Source organism: Pan troglodytes, chromosome 7, assembly GCF_028858775.2.
Source record: "Pan troglodytes isolate AG18354 chromosome 7, NHGRI_mPanTro3-v2.0_pri, whole genome shotgun sequence".
NCBI classification, from domain to species: Eukaryota; Metazoa; Chordata; class Mammalia; order Primates; family Hominidae; genus Pan; species Pan troglodytes.
In genome coordinates, this window is record NC_072405.2 from 79,027,676 (window position 1) to 79,046,926 (window position 19,251).

General features: G+C 43.1%; 1 protein-coding gene across 32 annotated transcripts in view; it reads right to left on the minus strand.

Moving 5' to 3' along the window:
- NCOA2 (nuclear receptor coactivator 2) overlaps window positions 1-14,635 on the minus strand; it is a 297,091-nt gene extending 282,456 nt beyond the window's left edge. For 8 of the 32 annotated variants that reach the window (XM_063817182.1, XM_063817178.1, XM_016959559.3 and 5 more), the window contains exon 1: window positions 14,109-14,248. The gene's annotated coding sequence lies outside the window, so the exon portion shown is untranslated. The other 24 variants (XM_063817184.1, XM_063817181.1, XM_063817177.1 and 21 more) reach the window with 10 other exon arrangements.
- Window positions 14,636-19,251: the final 4,616 nt, after the last annotated feature.

The following is a 19,251-nucleotide window of genomic DNA, read 5'->3' on the forward strand; positions in this document are numbered from 1 at the left end:
ATGACAAGAACAAGGAGAATGTCATCAAGTATGTCTGTATGACATTTCAGGAAAACTTTTTTTTAGACGGCGGAGTTTTGATCTTGTTGCCCAGGCTGGAGTGCAATGGTGCAATCTCAGCTCACTGCAACCTCTGCCTCCCAGGTTCATGCGATTCTCCTGCCTCAGCCTCCCGAGTAGCTGGGATTACAGGTGCCCACCACACCCAGCTCATTTTTGTATTTTCAGTAGAGATGGGGTTTCACCATGTTGGGTGGGCTGGTCTCGAACTCCTGACCTCAGGTGATCTGCCCACCTCGGCCTCCCAAAGTGCTGGGATTACAGCCATGAGCCACCATATCCGGCCATTTCAGGAAAATGTTTACAAAAAATAAAAATAAAAATCCGAGTCACATATTATTTCAGGTTCACAGTCACCTTAAAATTGCCCAGATTTGTTAAACAAAAAAGGTCTATGACCAGTGTCACTTTTCTTTCCATTCTTTTTTCTATCTTCTAAGTATATGACTTCCCAGTTTTAAATATTAATTCCACAAAATAATATCTGCATTATTTTTAAGCAGCATTTTCTATCCTGGGGTTGGGAGATGTTGTCTAGGTCTCTATGTCCCATTCAGAAAAGTGCAGGGCCTGATTCAAGGCCATTAGCCTAACAATGACTCTAAGAGGACTTACTTTGAGTCAGAGGAGATAACTTCATTGTGTTTTGCTTTTTCCAAAGCTTAAAAGTTTCAAGCCAAGTGTTTTTCTGGAGTTATTCAAATGCTTGTGATAATTCTTATTGTTTTCTTGGGTGACAAAATCTTTCCTGCCCACTACTCTTACACCAAAGTTTTTGTATCTACAATTAAGAATATAATTATGAGGCCAGGCACAGTGCCTCACACCTATAATCCCAGCATTTTGGGAGGCCAAGGTGCAAGGATCACTTGAGCCCAGTCCAAGACCAGCCTGGGCAACATAGCAAGCCCTATCTCTATAGAGAAAAAAAAAAAAAATTAGTCGGACATAGTGGCGCACACCTGTGGTCCCAGCTACTCAGGAGGCTGAGGTGAGAGGATCACTTGAGCCCAGGAGTTTGAGGCTGCAGTGAGCTATGATCCGTGCCACTGTACCCCAGCCTGGGCTACAGAGCAAGACCCTGTCTCTAAAACAACAATAATAAATAAATAAATACATACATACATACATACACACACACATACATACGAAGAATATTACTACTACTACTTCTCCACTGGATTAGGTGAGTGAGACTGACCAGGTACCTCTCTCTGGTGTCTACTACATACCTATAAATGATTTTTACATTTATGGTCTATTTCTCAAAGTGAGAATGAACCCCTATGCACACTGTGATCCAAGAGGGAAGAGAGGGCTCTACCACACTTCTAATAAGATCCTAAAGTAGGAAAGAGAAAAAGTAAGGTTAGGTATAAAGTAAAGAAGATGGAAATAATTATAGGACAGGAAAAGTCAACAGGGAGAACAGATGAAGACATTGCAAAGAAAAACAGAAGAGAGAAACAGAAACTTCCAAATTCAAAGTTATGAAGTAGTCAAGTATTCAAGAAACTGAAGTTACTATTGCTCCGAAAAGCTCCAGGAAATTTTCGTCTCCATAATGTTACTCCAAATAAGTGTTTGAATAAAAGCTTTCTATTTAGCCAAGGGGGCTGTAAAATTAAGTGTCTCAATTTCTATCCCCCTCCTTAATCTGAGCCTAAAACAGAAATCTACTTCCCAGGAGGGAAAAAATATCTCAAGTTGTTAGACGGTAAATGTCTCATGGTCAGATACTACCTCTTCATTTGCATCTCCTTATGATCTGCCAGTAGAAAGTTTGTCTAGGCCCAGACCTAGAGACTTCAGAAGGAACATGCCATGAAAAGGTCCAAGGATGCCATCATTTCAAGCAATAAGCTCTCAAAGGTTGGCTGTGCTTCTTCAGCCCTGATCAAACTCAGTAACACATTAACAACTTAATTTCCTAACAGTTCTGGAGAAACTGAAGTCTGACACCCCAAAATTGATAGAACAATTGCATCCTCTTCAGGACAACTGGCTTAGACTCTAAAAAGTCTAAACAAACAAAACAAACCACGGGAACTGGTCCACCTTAAAAGAGATGAAAGGGAGAGAACAAAATGCAATGAGTGAACTTGATTAGATCCTCGTTTGAAAAACAAAGCTGTAACAGCCATTTTGGGGACAGCTTGAAAAACTGAAATAGAGCTGATATTAGATGATATTAGTTCTCTCAGGTTTAATAATGGTACTGTGTGTGTGGTTACCTAAGATAATGCCTTGATTTTAAGACAATGCACTTTATGGATGAAGAATCATATCTGTAATTTACTTTGAAATGGTTTATCCAATATACATACTCACAACCACACCGTGGAGAGGGTAGGAGGAGAAAGAAAAAACATTTATAGCAAAATTTATACAGGGATTCACTGTACTATTTTTCAACCTGTGTGTTGGAAATTTTTCATAAAGAAAGTTGGGACCAAAGAAATCCTTAGTCCTCCCTAAACCCCAATACTTTTCTAGCAGGTTTTCTGTCAGGAACTGAAAACAAGAACACACTGAAATAACAGTATTTAGCCTCTCATTCTACCACATTATTAAAGGATCAGGGGAGCTAGGAGGGGAACAGGACACTGCACAAAGCGCCGCCCGCTTTTCCATCTGAGTCGCACAGTGTTTCTACGATTTAACGTTCATTGGTTGGTGGCAGAAAATGAATAGATGACAGACAGATGGATAGCCTTCTGACTTATTCTGCAAATAAAAACATCCCACAAAATAAGAAATTATTATTAAAAGGAGAAATTTGGGGAGAACGTTGAGAACATTTTTACAAGTGTTGCCACAAGTATATATTAATGTGTGAACTGGAAGGTCTTTGCGCCTTGGATAGTTGTAGAATTTCATTATTTATCTATTAAGACATCAGCCCTTAAGTGATGCCTTCATTCTCTTTTTTTATCACTTCTTCAATGGAAATAGTTAAGTGCCAACCCTGGTATACTTTCTTTGTATTTGGTTTTGTTTTATTACCTTTTCAGAACTACTGAATTTCCCCAAGGTTTTCTTTACCTTTTCCTCCTCTATCCACTAAAAACTGATACTATTAATCCCTCTTCTCACTCCAGTGGCAAAATATTCTGCAGGGGAAAATTTAATAAGTCCAGGTGTGAAAAATGTCCAATTTTACTGAAGTGACAAAGCCAAAAATTTAATTCTTTATTGTTTCTGATTTGAAGGTTAGAGGACTGCCTTAAAGGAGTAAACATGTATGAAAACCTGTGGTAGTCCCAGAAAATGTGGGATTAAGCTCCCAGGGATACCTGAACCTCAAAAGGAAATAGGAAGGAGATGGGAAAGGGAAAACTCTCTTTACCCCTCGGTGGGAAGACATTGCCTCCCCTCACTCCTTCCAAGGGCCCTAGAGGTACACAAGCCCAGTGAAGACAGGGAACTCAGCCTCTGAAAACCACAAGCCCCAGAAAGCCTTCCCTTGCCTTAGGACTACCTACTCTTTATCTGATCTTGGGTGCAGATCCAAGATCACTTCTGTCCTAAGAAGGGGAAAACAATGCCCCAAATGCTCAGTCTGGTAACACAGAGGATGAGGGCAGAAGAGCTTTGGGGCTTAGTGGTGCTTGAAGGGCACAGGCCATCAGCATTGCCATTCTGTTCCACAATTAAGGATTCAGATTAAACGGCTCTCTCTATACATGAGCTCCTGGTGGGATATCCTGAATTGTACAATTGTAGTGCAAGTGAGCATCTAGGGCCTCCACCTGCTGAGACTTGTCCCATCCTCTATCTACCTACCAAAGGCTCCCTCTTTTCCTCTCTTCTTCCATCCCCACCAAAGGTCAGCAGCTGGCCCCCAACATCCTCCACCCCCACCCATACACACAGTGAGAGGAGGCAGGGAACAGCTGAGGCCTCTCCTAGTGACTCCTAGTTCATGACGCCTGCAAGAGTCTCAGATCACCCTGAAACCCACATGTAGGGCCAGGCCAGGTGTGCCCAGGCCCAGTTCCTTCCTGCCCAAGCCTTTGCTTCCCTGGAGCCTAAAATCTGGGCTCCCCTTGTCTCCTGGTTCTCTTCTCCACTAAATGTGTTTTCTTAAAGTGAAAATACTTAATACTAGAAATGAGATAATAAACGATCGTGAGAATGCTGCTATTGATTGCATGAGTGTCCTTTAACCAGGAAATAATGCTCCAGTTTTGTTTTCCAATGCCCTTCAACGTCCAGGCATTTTGTTGACTTCTATTGTTGTTGTTCACTGTCAATAAGTTCAGTCAGCGAATATGTCATTTTTTGGTATTACATGTAATAGCTTAGAATATTCCTTTCTATTAGGATCGTTAATTAACTGTACAACCCTTTGCTTAAAATAAAAAGTAGCACAGTATAAGGAAAAGATAGTCATGTGGTTTCCCATTTCCTTCACTAGGTTTCATGATGTACTGCCTATTTAGAAAAGAGTACAGTGGTGCTCAAATATAATAAAATAACATGTTTTTGTTTCTGAGACGGAGTTTCGCTCTTGTTGCCCAGGCTGGAGTGCGATGGCGCAATCTTGGCTCACCACAACCTCCGCCTCCTGGGTTCAAGCAATTCTCCTGCCTCAGCCTCCCAAGCAGCTGGGATTACAGGTGCCCGCCACCATGCCCGGCTAATTTTGTATTTTTAACTGAGATGGGGTTTCTCCATGTTGGTCAGGCTGGTCTCCAACTCCTGACCTCAGGTGATCCGCCCACCTCGGCCTCCCAAAGTGCTGGGATTACACGCGTGAGTCACCGCACCTGGCCAAAATAACATGTTGAAATGAAATAAATATTTTTACATCACACTTGTATGAAAAAGCTTTAAGGAATCAAAACATTAATATTACTTAAAACAGTAACATGAACACCACACAAAATAAATCTCAAAATAGAATTACGGAAGTTGAAAATATATTGAGAAACTCCAAAGAGGCAGGCATTCTTCAAGTTTTAGCAATTTGACTACAGTTTTCACCAATCTTAAATTGTCTTAATATTTTCAGCTAACACCATTTTGATGGCTTTAATCACCATTTTCATGACATCTAACACTGTAGGGTTTATAACAATATCCTTAAACAGGGAAAAAATAAAATACAGATATAAAAGCTAAGGAATGTAATACTCGATCCTACTACAATAGAAGCTCAGCCCCAGTCTTCTGAACCACAATGTTGTCCAGCAACTAACTCCAACAACAAATCAGCCAATACCTCACCACTCTTGGGTTAAGCGATCTTAACACAGGCACAACATAACTGCTTTCTTAACAAACAGCTGACTTCTTCACTAAGTGCTTTTGGCAGAGTAAATCTGTTTGGTAAAGGGGAAACTGTAGATCATGATCAGACATGATCTACACACATGAAATCCTTAATGATAGTAACAGACTTCCCCCGTAATCTTGATTGTATTCTTTTCACTACCACTTATATTTAATCTTCAACTTGAAGAAAAAATTAAAGTCAGGGAAGAAGAAAGATAAAAGGAGGTAGAGGAGAAAGATGTGCAAAGGTTCATACCCAAAGTGAAGTGGTCAGAAGTTTGAATCATTATTTATCATTCCACCCTGATGTCAAAGCACTGCGTAGTAAGCGGTCAGCTACTGGAGTCTGGTCTTAATGCCAGGCACACCCTATGCTACATCCAGAACAGGCTGCTGGCACAAGATGGCAGATGCAGGACAGCAGAACCGCCTCAAGCACCGGCAAGCCCCCAATGCCTGTCTCCATAACTACAACCTGCTTCTGTAATTTCCAGAAATGCTGTAATATTAGGTTAAATTTGTAGAAATTCATATACTCCCGACATTCAATTCTACTACGGAATTTCCGTATTCCTTATTTAGGAATCTAAAAACATTTCGACAATAACTGAAAGCTTTTCCTTTTTAAGCATATTAACAGTACAATTAGAAATTTTAAGATAAGTTAATATTAAATATTCTGACAAATGCTACTACAATACCAAAGACAAGGGAAATTGTTTCATATTTAAATCATGTACTGATTTTGTAAGCAGGAATGATCTGCTAGTAAAGACAATCCTCATTTAGACGGGGACTTCAATGGGCAGAGATCAGTCAGCACCAACAGGAACTACCAGAACTAACACTCTCCAAGTTAAGCCTTGAAAGGTTTTGGGTCATATTTCATATGGACACACTAAATGAATAATAGAAAATACCGTGCATTATATTCTCGTCGATGACAACAGGTCTTCAGTCTCAGCAGCTGGAACACTGTAAGCAATGCATGCTGATCCTATATGTGCAGGTGAAAGAGTTCCCTGAAAGCTCTCCGCGCTCCGTGCAAACAATTGAGCAGACAGAAGAATTCCACAAATAGCAGAGCAGAAGTCAGATGACTGAATATATTATCAGCCTTCTTTTTGGGACTACAATACCTCAACACCTAGTCATCCATGCTACATGATTACAAAACATCTGCAAAACATGCATCACACAATCTGCGCACAACAGTTAAACAATACTAGAATTAAATGTTTTAAGGACATAAGAAGCCAAATACCTGTATCAGCATTCTATCGTTTCTAAGCCTATATCCTCTATAGTGCCCTGTCAATCTATGTTCTACCTATCCCCCACAATCAAGTTTTCTTGAGCTTTATTTTCTGAGCTTTTTATTGTGAGAACAACAGGCAACCTGAATATGCTCTTGCAAAATACACTCCCTACTCTTTTCCTTTTCACTAGCAGAGAATTACTGATCTATGTTACTTCAATAAAGCACTGGGTAAGAGAGCTAACAAGAACAGGGTTCTACCTCTCAATGCTACAGTAAAAAACATACAAGAGTACTGTAGGGTCATCTTTGCCCTGCACTTGGTTTTCAGTAAGCACTCAATAAATGTTAACTATTTTACTTCACCCATATAATTCTTATTTCCTGAAAATTAAAAGAAAAAATCTATAATTTCAAGAATTGTTAAAAACTGAGCTGATGACTAAAAAAGCTAGAGACTATTCATGGGTCTTAAAATAAATAACCTCTGTGCAGGTATAAGCCCTCCTTAAGGCAACAGTCTGGAAGATGCCTCCTGATACAATTTGCAGGACTGGAACTATTCAAATCTATTCATCCTTCTTACGGACTTAACAAGTAGATTGAGCCTTATAATGTCCCACAAACATTTGCTTTATCAGATTCCTAAAAGAAAGACGTTTTCAGATTCAACCATTCCCTCTGATGTTTATTATTTATTTCCCCCACTTAGTGGCAAAGTTAATTTTTCCTCGCCGAAGTTTTGCTCACAGGCACAGGACTTAAACTCACTTTAAGCTTCAGCCTCCTTCTGGAAAATGGAGGTAACCTCTATTTTATAGGGTTGTGGCAAGAATTAAAGAATGAAGCACATATCAAAAAAGCCTGTATCAGGTTCCTGGCACTCAATGATAGCTGCTATTATCATTTATGTTATCATTGTTACTCTTCTAATACAGACCTTTTAGTCAAGAGCAAGAATGGGCCAGGTGCAATAGCTCATGCCTGTAATCTTAGCACTCTATGAGGCTGAGGCAGGCAGATCACTTGAGGTCAGGAGTTCAGGACCAGCCTGGCCAACATGGTGAAACCTCATCTCTACCAAAAAATACAAAAATTATCTGGGAGTGGTGACATGTGACGGCAGTCCCAACTACTCAGGAGGCTTAGGTGAGAGAATCGCTTGAACCCGGGAGGCAGAGGTTGCAGTGAGCTGAGATCACGCCACTGCACTCCAACCTGGGTAACAGAGTGAGACCCTGTCTCAAAAAAAGGAAAAAAAAAAAAAAGAGCAAGAACAAGCTACATCTAGAAAAACTGACAACCATAGCAGAATACTTGCACAAGGCTGCACTCAGGAGCATTCCATCCTTTAGAAACCTAGGTAGTTAAGGCCCAAAATGAGTAGTCCTAAAGCAGCAACAATACACAGGCAACGCCTATCACCTTCGCCCAACTAAAGAGTGCCATCCTTACCATACACCACACAGGACTCAAGGACAGAGAGCACAAAACATGATTCCAGAGGAAATAAAACAAAAAGAATTATAAATATTCATACCTTCATTAAATGAAATCTATTCGGTTGTAAGCTAATCAGTTAAGGGGACATTTAACAATATTTTTTATTATAAACATTTCAACCCCATTTTCAGGGAAAAGACAACCCAAACCCAAATCAAAGCACAATGTGCTGACATTATATAATTAAAATTACATACACACAAAAAGAACAGATCTTTAGTACTAAAGCAAATTGAAATTAAAGGCATATATGTCCCCTCCCACCTCCCCAACCAAAAAAAGTGATCACCCACTCTATGTTCCCCCTTTAATCACTGGCTCTGTAATGGATGGTTTATACTATCGAAGCACACTGAAAAGGCCAGGACACAGTACTCATCAAACGACTAAATGATAAAATGAATGAGGCAATAGTAAAGTCAGACAAGAAGGCAAACACAAGGTCCAAAAAGCCCAAAATGATGGCCAGGTACGGTGGCTAATGCTTTTAATCCCAGCACTTTGGGAAGCCAAGGGGAGAGGATCGCCTGAGCCCAGGAGTTTAAGACCAGCCTGGGGCAACATGGCAAGACTCATCTCTACAAAAAATATCAAAAATTAGCTAGGAGTGGAGACACACACCTGTAGTCCCAACTACTTGGGAGGCTGGGTCAGGAGGATCACTTGAGCCTAGGAGGTCAAGGCTACAGTGAGCTGTGATCATGTCACTGCACTCCAGCCTGGATGACAGAGCGAGACCATATCTCAAAATAATAATATAATAATAACAACAACAGCAAGACCAAAGTAAGATTTAAGTTGGCCAGGGGAACTCAAACAATTCGGAACTGGCTGCCTACAAAGCATAAATTCTGCCAGAATTAACAGGCTAATTTCAATTCTCCACGTATCTGTCAGCTGATGCCTAGTCAAAGTAAAGATGTTTTCTTTTTCCTTTAGAACATTTAACCAGTTGCGAGTAACTTCTACCTATATGATTCTGTGTCCAAAGCCTCAAAAACAGCTATGTAAAACACCACCATAGGTTCCCTTGTCATTTAATTCTTCTCTAGAAATTTCCAACCAGAGAACCAACTGAAAATTATCCCGGAATCAACATTTCCACAATTGCATTATGTCATCACAGCCATGGGGACCCAGAAATGTGGTCATTGATCAACATTTCATAGAGTAAACACATAAAATCTTTGCCCTAAAAGCTAACAGTATTAGGATCTACCTGCAGACCACCTAGTCTTTTAATTTCAGTTGCCTTCATAGTTTACCTTTAAGATTTCCACTCCTTTTCATAATCAGTTTTACCACAGCTAAGAGAACTACACCAGCTTCTAAAATACCCACAAAAGTCACATTTGTGATCACCTCTATCTAGAAATTAGCATCTAGAATCCATAAAGATGTGTTTTCTTTATGATGTCTGACTTGAAGGTCTGCAACATTAAAATTGTATTTCATAGCTTTTCCAGCCATTACTTGTAATAGACTTTAGAGAGTAACATGACATATTCTTTTTACAGCTTGCAATTCATAAAACCCTACTAGAAGCCTTTAAAAACAAAAAAGGAAAAACACAAACACCTAGAACACAAACACTTAGAACCTTTTTTGTTTGTTAAGAAAAGTAAGGCATAGAGAGGTAAAATTAGCCTTAAATATGAAAGGGTACAAAAAAACTGAAGGTTTTGTTCCATTTTCCCTTAAATGGCTTTCATTTTTGGTATGAACTATAGTCTTATTCTTTTACTACGGAAAAAGATCCTGATTTGTTGCTGATTTTATGATTTGCTGCAATAAAAGACCAATACCTTAAAGCAGTGACTTATTTTCTCCCTCCTATTCTCTTAATCTAAAATCAATAAAGCATGTAATAACATACATTACTAAACAAAACTACATACACAAAATACTAAAGTTAGTAATTTCTTAAATAGCAGTTTTTTCATAACAATAAATAAGCATTAACTTGGCTTTTAAATATAACTTCGATCATGACACAATAATGGCCAAAATATCAAATGAGGGCATGCTGTGCATTTCAGAAAAATTGTTTAAAGAGACCATCCCCTTTTGTATTTTCCTTTACTATCCAATATCCTAAAGAGTGCTTAAAGAATTGCTTTTCAACTCAATACAACACAAACAATTTTTCCTAAGAAATCCAAGCTGTCAACTTATGGGTCACATTTCAACCTTATGTAATTTGAAACAGCTACGGTACTGAATCCTTAAATACAGGGCATATAATGGAAGGACTGCTCACAGATCCTTGATGTTACTGAAGCTTGGAAAGCTTTAATAAGATACAACTATAAATAAAGACAACTAAGGAGCATTACCCCTTTATCCACAGCCCAAATCCCCCTCCAAGCCTTACATTTTATATTTCCAATAAAATGCTCTTCTAACACTAAGCCACTCATCTAAATTATATTTAACCAATGAAGGGTTAAAATCCAAAACATATTAACTACTCAAAACATAATAAATCCGTAATTGGTGAGCTCCTTTTCTACCCTCCTGCTTCAGTATACTGACATCTAAAAGTCAAAGAACTCCTCTGTTTAAGACTGAAATTCCCAGGAGGAAGGAAGCTCAGATCCAGTCTGAGAGCACACAATGGAATCACAGCTGACGATGCACATCTTTTTCTAGATGTCTCCATATGCTTGAGAGGTTTTTTTCCCCCCAAGCCAGCCATTAGGAGACTTGGTTCTCTCTGCTACCAAGAATCTTAGCACATTTTCAAGGATTGTTGCAAAGAATTAAGTAAAATAATGTGTTGCTCTTCAGCATACAAAAGAGAGAAGGGCATATGTCAGAGTGCCCATAAGTAACTAAATTAACAAATGGTGAGGGGTTTTGAATGTTGTCAAATTTTGAATGTTGTTTTTAATACTCCTTACCTCTCTGTCAGTCTAAGTAAGTGTTTGGTTTACCTTCTCTGTTTTTACTATTTTATTACAAAAAACATCTCAAGAGCTACAGCAAAATGCAATTAATTCTTGTCTACATGCACCCAAAATGATCCTGAATTGGGAATTCTCATGGTAAATTTGAAAACAGTATATTACAACAGAACACATTTGTAAGATTTGGCAAATACTGACTGCAGTCCCCTTCGATTCTTTCTTAGCAACCCAAGATTAATAAAAGCTTGACCTATAGAAAAGATACACATTTTCCACATAAGATACCTAAAAGAAAACACTCCCAAAATTAAATTCATGGGATACTTATGACAAAAATCAATGAATTCATTCTTAATCTAACACTTTTCATTCTTTGAGCTCCCAAAGATTCTACAAATTCCAGGTGAGAAAGGGAGCATTACTTCTGTCAGTGTGCCTAACCTCACCAACAAAGAACAGGAACACACACACACATACACACACACACGCGCACACACACATGCTTTGTAGCAGCTGCTTTCTTTTTAAAAGACTGCTATTCCTGCAGAGCAACCTGTGATCTTTACAGAGAATCAAAGACCTCTGTTCCTAAAAGTCAAGAGTTGAGAAAGTCACTTGACTGAACGCGCAATAAACAGTTAAAACCAAAGATGTCTCCAAACCTTGTATAAACCAGAAAAGTACCCACACACTGTACAATTCAGCAGTGTTTAAGAAAATTAAAATTATTTTTAAGAATCTTTTGTGTGGGAGTAATCTGGCAAACTACATTTTACTCAGACTTTTTCCTGTAGACAAATATTCTTTGATTAGCTTTGCTCCTTAAATACCCACACTTAATGTTTCAATCAGTGATGCTTTAGTTCCCAATTTCATTTTGTTTACCCAAGAAAGAGCAAAAAGAAAAAAAAATGCATACCATAAACCACAACTTTTTTTTTTTAATGACATCCCCAATGCCGAAGTTTCAAGTACACTTTGGGAACTGGCGCTCTAATTAAACAAGGAACCAGTGAAGCCATTACGAACAATGATGCTTTCTACTACCAATAATCAGTTGACGTGATACTGCTCCCATGCCTTCATTCTCAGGGTTCCCTTTCAAATTTCATTGTCCCCATTCTGGCATAGCTGAGTGAAACCGAGATAAGAGGTAAATGGGTAACTTCTGTCTTCTGTGACCCTTAGCATGTAAACCGGACGCTGAGGTCCAGGACATGATCACTACAGCATATGCCATTTTAGAAACCGGCCTCGGTGAGTTACTGCCACATCCTAAAGTGGCTTTAGACTTCCTCGTGTCTAAGACAACGTCTATTTCGGTACGAAAGACATACAGGACCTCGACTGCCTCGGCAGCCTCTGCGGGTCGGAGCCCCTATAAGTGACACAACCCCAGAAATCAAGGAGCGGGTGACTCGGGGATGGACAAGAGTAGCTGGCTCTCAGCGTCTCCATGACTCCCCCGCCCCGCATGCAACTCTGTTCTAACTGGTCAGGAGAAACCCCGCCCCCTTCCTTCCTCCGGTCCGCACGATTGGCTCACCGACACCCGGCAGGTCAGTTCCCTGCCTTCCATTGGCTCACTGCCCCATCAGTCAGACGCACCGAGATTCGGGTCGGTGGGAGGGGAAGGCGTCGGAGGAGGTGGAGAGGGAGTGGGATTAGAGGACGAGGTGGCGGAGGAAGGTGTTCAGGCTCGGTCTCTGGTTTGGGAAAGTTTCCCCTACCAGTGACGGACCCAGAACGCGGGAGGCCCAGTCCAGCTCCGGGCCAGCGGAAGGGGGCTCCGGTCCCCGATTCCCGCCCCTCGGTCCCGCAGGCCCCGGAAACCACTAGAGGGAAGGGGAGAGGGAGGGGCCATCTAACCAGGGACCGACCCACCCCCGGTCTCGGAAGAGGCGCCTCTGGGACTCCCCCGAGGGGAGGAGGCGGGGAGCGCAGCCGGCAGCGACGACCCCGGCCCCCTCCCCCAGCACCCCCCAGGGGCCCGAGAGGGCCGGGTCCCCGTGCCCGGGGCGTGACCGTCGCGAGGCGGCCACAGGGCCCCTCCCGCTTCCCGCCTGGGGCCCCGAGGGCCTGTCCCTTCAGGGGCGGGGAGAAGGGGGCGAGAAAAGGGGGCGCTGGCGAGCCAACCCGGAACCTCCCGGTCCGCCTCCCGCCCCCGGCCCCGGCCCCGGCCCCAGCGCGCCTCCTGCATACACGCCCGCACCCAGAAAGTTCAGTCAGGGGCGAGCCCGGCTCGGCGCCGCCGGGGCCCGGCCCCCGGCTCCCCGCCCCCACCACGGCCCGGCCTGCTCGGCCCCAGCGCGCCGCCCGCCCCGCCCGCCGCAGCTCCTTCCCGTCCGCCCGCGGTGCTCGGCGCCCCTCGCCCCCCACCCCCGGGGCTGACACGGGCCCGGGCCACCCGCCGGGCCGCGGCTCCCCTTCCCCGCCCCGCGCTGCAGCTCGCCGGCCGCCCCGACACCCCGCTTCACCTTCACACACCCCCAGCACTTCCCGAGTCCTGCCTCCCCTCGCCCGGCTCCCACTCTCCGCTGCAGCCGCTCCGCGCTTCCATTAAAGAATGCACCTTCCCGGGATTCACCTTCTCGGCTCTGCCGCGCTGCCCCCGAGGGGTTAGAGCCTCGGTCTCCGCCGACCCCGCACCGGGCTGGGCAAGGGGCACTCGCTCCTCGGGGCGGGGGCCGCGCCCGCACCCCCGGCCTCCCCGCCGCGCCTCGGCGCTCACCTCTCGCCCGCGCCGCGGGCTGCAGCCTCCGCCCGCCTCGCGCTCCGGGACTCGTCTCCTGAGCTCTCGCAAGGCGCTGGAGCGCCTCCTTTCTCTCCCGGGGACTCCGCGTCTCCCCGTCGCTTCCCGCCCTCCCCACCCCCAAGCCCCAACTCCCCAGCGTCGCTGCGCCTCCGGGATGCAACTCCCGTTTTCCGCGCACTCCGGCGGCGGTCCCCGCACACAAAAACAGCCTCTCGGAAGCGCACGGCTCTGTCGGAGCTCGGCGCAGGAAGGGCAGTCGCGGCCGGGGGGTGGGGACGCGGCGCCCCCCGCCTGCCGCCCGCCCCCCGCCCGCCCTCGCGGCCCCGGGGGAAGGCACGGTTACCGGCTCGGGTCGGTCACGCCGTCAGGTGCCGGCTGCCGTCGGCGCTGACCTTCGCCGCCGAAGCTGTAGCCGAGGCTGCGGCCGCCATGTTCCCGTGTTAATAACTGCTGCCTGGTTGTTTATTTCAATGGAGATCCTCCCCCAACTCCCTCCTCCTCCTCCTCCTCCTCCGCGTCTCCGCACTTGCGGAGAGACAGACCGCGCGAGCTCGCGAGCAGGGGAGGGGGCTCGGGAGCCAGGCCGTCCCTCCCTCTGCCTCCCCGGCAGTGGCCGCCGCCAAGTCCTGTCACCGGGAAAAGGACGGGGCGGAAACTTGCCTCTCGCGCCCCCGAGGAAGGGGCAAAGGTGGACGCAGGGTTGTCCGGGGAGCAGCCCCTGGCCGCGGGGTCCGCAGCATCTCCGTCGGCAGAGTCCTCTGAGAAGGCGGCCCGGGGAGAGGTGAAGAAGAGTAAGGGGAGAGGTGAAGAAGAGTAAGGGGACAGGGGACAAAATGGGTGACTGTGGTAGAGGGAGGGTGACCTAGAGGTGACTGGAACTGAAGAGAGAGTCAACAGAGGACTGCATGGGAGGGCAAAGGGCAATGCCAAAAAGAAGACTAGCGACTGGGACGGGCCTGGGCCGCTGAGTTAGAGGCAGTGGGGCCTGGGGGCTGCAGACAGCAGGGACGGTGCCCCAAGACGAAGATCGGGGAGAGCCGAGTTCCAGGGTCGCCAGCAGAGGACCCTCGCGCCCGTCCGGCCGGACCCTTCGGCCAGCACCCTGCACCCCCTCGGGCGCACCTCACCCTACCCAACTCCCGGTCCTGCCGCTGCTCCCCGGAGGCGCCCCGCATCCGTCAAGTCCCCTACGGCTCCAACAGGGAGAGGCTTCTCCCATTGCAGTCCTAGCTCCAGAGGGGATATGGAGAGGCGCGACTGTGGGAGCTGGAAGGGGCACCACCCGGCAATTGCGGGATAAAGCAAATGCTGCACACAGAGTGTGAAACTTAACCTGGTTGAGAATTTTCGGCACATCATGAAATCATAAGTTTATATTGGAAAGTCCATTCTCTAGACATCCGTGAACAAAGTACTGAGGGGACGTAGGAGATTGGCACTGAAAATGCGAGAACCCCCATTTAAGTGTTACTTAGACCAATCTGTTTTACGCTTTGGAAAAGCAAGTTTTTTTTTCCAACTTATACGGTAATTAGTTGAAAAAAAAAACTTTTGTTTAATGGCAGTTATCAAACTATGAGAGGAACATATTCCCTGATTTTAATCTTATAATGAGAAAGGTCACTTGCGGTAGACAATAAGAGTGTTTATTGAACACTTACTGTGAATCTGACTGTGCTAGGTGATGTATATATGCTATAGGCCTTAATCCTCAAACCTTCCGAAGTCATTGCCGCTTTTCACTTCACACAAAAAATTGAAGCTTAAAGTAATTTGCCCAGGGTCACAGCCAGTAGTTGGAGAGGATGTGAGCCCAGTTCTGGTGAGCTCCAAAGCCCATGCTTTTAAATATGTCTTCATCCTAAAATTTGTGGGTGTACCGCCAATTTTATTTGGGAAAAGAATTAAAAAAAATGGGTGTGTGTGTCTGTGTGTGTTTGTGAATAGAAAATGCTTGGAAGCCTATAACAACAAATGTTAGCGCTGGGGAGTGTAAGAAGTGGGTGATGAGGCACTTCCAGTTTTTATTTTGCACACCTATCTAATGTTTGAAATGTTTGCATTGACTATGTATTAATGTATATTTTTAAAGTTTTTTTTTGTTTGTTTGTTTGTTTGTTTTTAGCTAGCTGGAATAATAGAATTATGTTCCCAAAGCGTTGAGAGGAAATGGAGAGTTTGTTTATGGCCTGTCTTCTGCTAATACCAGTCTGTAGCTTGTCTACAATGGGGTAGTAGTCACCTGAGGTTTGTCACAATTCTGAACTCCCGATTTGCTTTCCTGTCCTCACCCCCAACTGTGAGCTATCAGGAGTTGTGATAATAAATAAATAAATAAATAAAAAATTTAAAAAAAGATTCTCCTTCTTGCTTGCTATCCCTCCCATTTTGGCAGAAGTCCAGAGTCTATCAGTCCTCTGCAATCGTAGATTTCACACTTTTTAAAACTACCCATGATACCTCTGCAAACAAATGACTCCCCCCATTGCATTCCCGTATTACCCAATAAAACGTCTTACGACGGCTGAAGACTTTTTCTTACAAGAAATAAACAAAAACGTCTGACAGCATAGTAGATGAGTTCCATACCCAAGTGCTACTCAATTGCCTGAGCTTGAATTGAATTGTGTGACTTAAACGCGCTCTGGTACAATCTCTGGGCGCCCTCTGAACTTCAGGCTCTTGCTGTAACAGTAGTCTGTCTTGCACTAGAGTTGTTTATATATTTGTCTTTCTCTTTCACTAGATTGTAAGTGCAACAGAGCCCAACACCTAGTCTTGTTCTTGTTTGTACATGCTATAGCACCTAACAAGGAATGTATGATGTTTGTTGTTTCATTGAATTTGTGAAATATAAATAATAGTATCTATTCCAATCCTCATGTCCTCTTCCCCACCTCATCTTCCAATCCCTTGCTCATAAAACATGTTTATAAAAAACATCTTCCATACTTAGAAAGAACTTTGATTCCCATGAGACCTCAGAACAATTGTTTATTAAAACTAGCCATAATTTTTAGTGAATCATCACTACGATAATGTAAAATGAAAAGGTAGAGGAGGCGGTAAATAAGTTGGCTCAATGACACAAATTAAGAAAGGAAGAAGAAGGAAAGAAAAAAGAAGGCAAAGATATAGGAACTAGGTATATTACCAAGAGAGAACAACAAGGAAAAAATATGTGGGTGCAGATCATAAAGGGGAAGGAAATTATTGAAATTTAGTGGAAGTAGAAATAACATACCGTGAATGGATGAGGCAAGGAAACACCAAAAATGTCAGCAGAATCATAAATGCAGCATGGAAAAGTAAAGAAAATGACAAATTATATATTTAACAATATAACCTAGGAATAATCAGAACAATATGACTGCTACAAGACAAGAATTTCTATTTTTGTCTGCCTTTTCTTCCACAGTTTTCAAAGTACTCACTTTTTTCATAAGTAAACTGCATAAAAGTGGGAGATTCTATACTATTTTTGAGTTAATACTACTAGCATACATCATGAGATTAGAGGTAACAGTATGGTAAAAAAGAGCTATAGAATATAAGCAAATAAATATGATGTGAAGTGGTCTCTAAGTTACTGTGTAACCTCAAACAAGTCACTAAATATCGCAATTTCCTCATCTGTGTAATTGTTGCAAGACTCAAAATGGTGTAAATAAATGTACTTTGTTAACTATCAAGCTCTTTATACAGATGTAAGGGAATATTATTATGTCAGCTAATATGTTGCACAGTTATCTCTATTTTGGTGCATTCCTAAATTGCCAAAGCAAAAATCTATAGTTCATTCTATTAAAATGTAATCATAGGGTGGGGGCGTCAGTTAAAACATTTGTTTGTCAATTTGATTATTGAACGACTGTGATGAAATGTTTCATTCTTATTGTTTGCTCTCTTCTAAATCCCTTAAATAGTATAACTACAATAAACAAATGTCTAATATAAGTCAAGCATATTACATACATTTTTTCCTTACTGAAGTAGTCATTGTATGTATATTATTCTCATTTTATGTACAATAAAGCTGAGCTTCAGAGACGTCAAGTAAATTAATGCAAAGTCATAGAACTGCCTTCGCTGCATATCTAAGATTGTATTAGGATTCTACTCTTCATCACTTGTATTTCTACTACTCTGAGAAACACATTGGCTGGGCGCAGTGGCTCACGCCTGTAATCCCAGCACTTTGGGAGGCCGAGGCAGGCAGATCACGAGGTTAAGAGATTGAGACCATCCTGGCCAACATGGTGAAACCCCGTCTGTACTAAAAATACAAAAAAAAAAAAATTAGCTGGGTGTGGTGACGCGCTCCTGTAGTCCCAGCTACTTGGGAGGCTGAGGCAGCAGAATCGTTTGAACCGGGAGGCGGAGGTTGCAGTGAGCCAAGATCGCACCACTGCACTACAGCCTGGTGACAGAGCAAGACTCTGTCTCCTAGAACATAATGCATACTCAATAAATGATCATGAAAAGAATGAATAAATGAATGAATGGGCTCCCTTCAAGTCATACTGTACACTGTCACAAGATTGATCCCCTCAGTCTTATTTTGTTACTTTCCCACTTGAAAACACTTAATGATCCTTCATTAACTATGAAATACAATTCAAATCCTTCACCTTATATTAAGAACCTCTTTGATATACCCCCTCTATTCATACCTCCCTTATTTCTCAAGCAAAAACAAATATTAATACACCCACACTCATTCCAGGGTATTCTGAATGAGATTGACATGAGTTTCAATCTTGGCTCTTACTAACTGGGTGAACTTGGGCAAGTTATTTGGCATCTCTGCAAATTTTATCAGTGCAATAAGACAAGAAAATGAATTGGAAGGAGGTGAAACCAAACTTACTCACTAATGATGATATAGTGTATGTACAAAATTCAAAAGAATCCATGAACTACTAAAATGAATGTAGGATCACAAGATACAAGGTCAATTGTATTTCTTCTGTATGTTAGCATGAAACAACTGGAAAATGAAAATTTTAAAATGCCATTTACAAAAGCATTTTAAAAATCAAAATTTAGGAATAAATTTAATGAAAGATGTTGCATGATCTCTACATTGAGAAAAAAATATTGCTAATAGAAATTCACAATGGCCTAAAAACAGAAATAGACTGGGCACAGTGGCACATGCTTGTAGTTCCAGCTACTTGGGAAGCTGAGGCGGGAAGATCACTTGAGCCTAGGAGTTGCAGACCAGCGTGGGCAACATAGCAATACTGTGTCTCTTAAAAAGTTAATTTTTGTGTGTGTGTGTGACATGACCTTACTCTGTCACTCAGGCTGGAGAGTGCAGTGGCACAATTACAGCTCACTGCAGCCCTGACCTCCCTAATAGTCAGGAATACAGGTGTGTGCCACCACACCCAGCTTTTTTTTTTTTTTTGGATTTTTTTTTTTTTTTTTTTGTAGAGATGGGGTTTCACCGTCTTACCCAGGCTGGTCTTGAACTGCTGGGG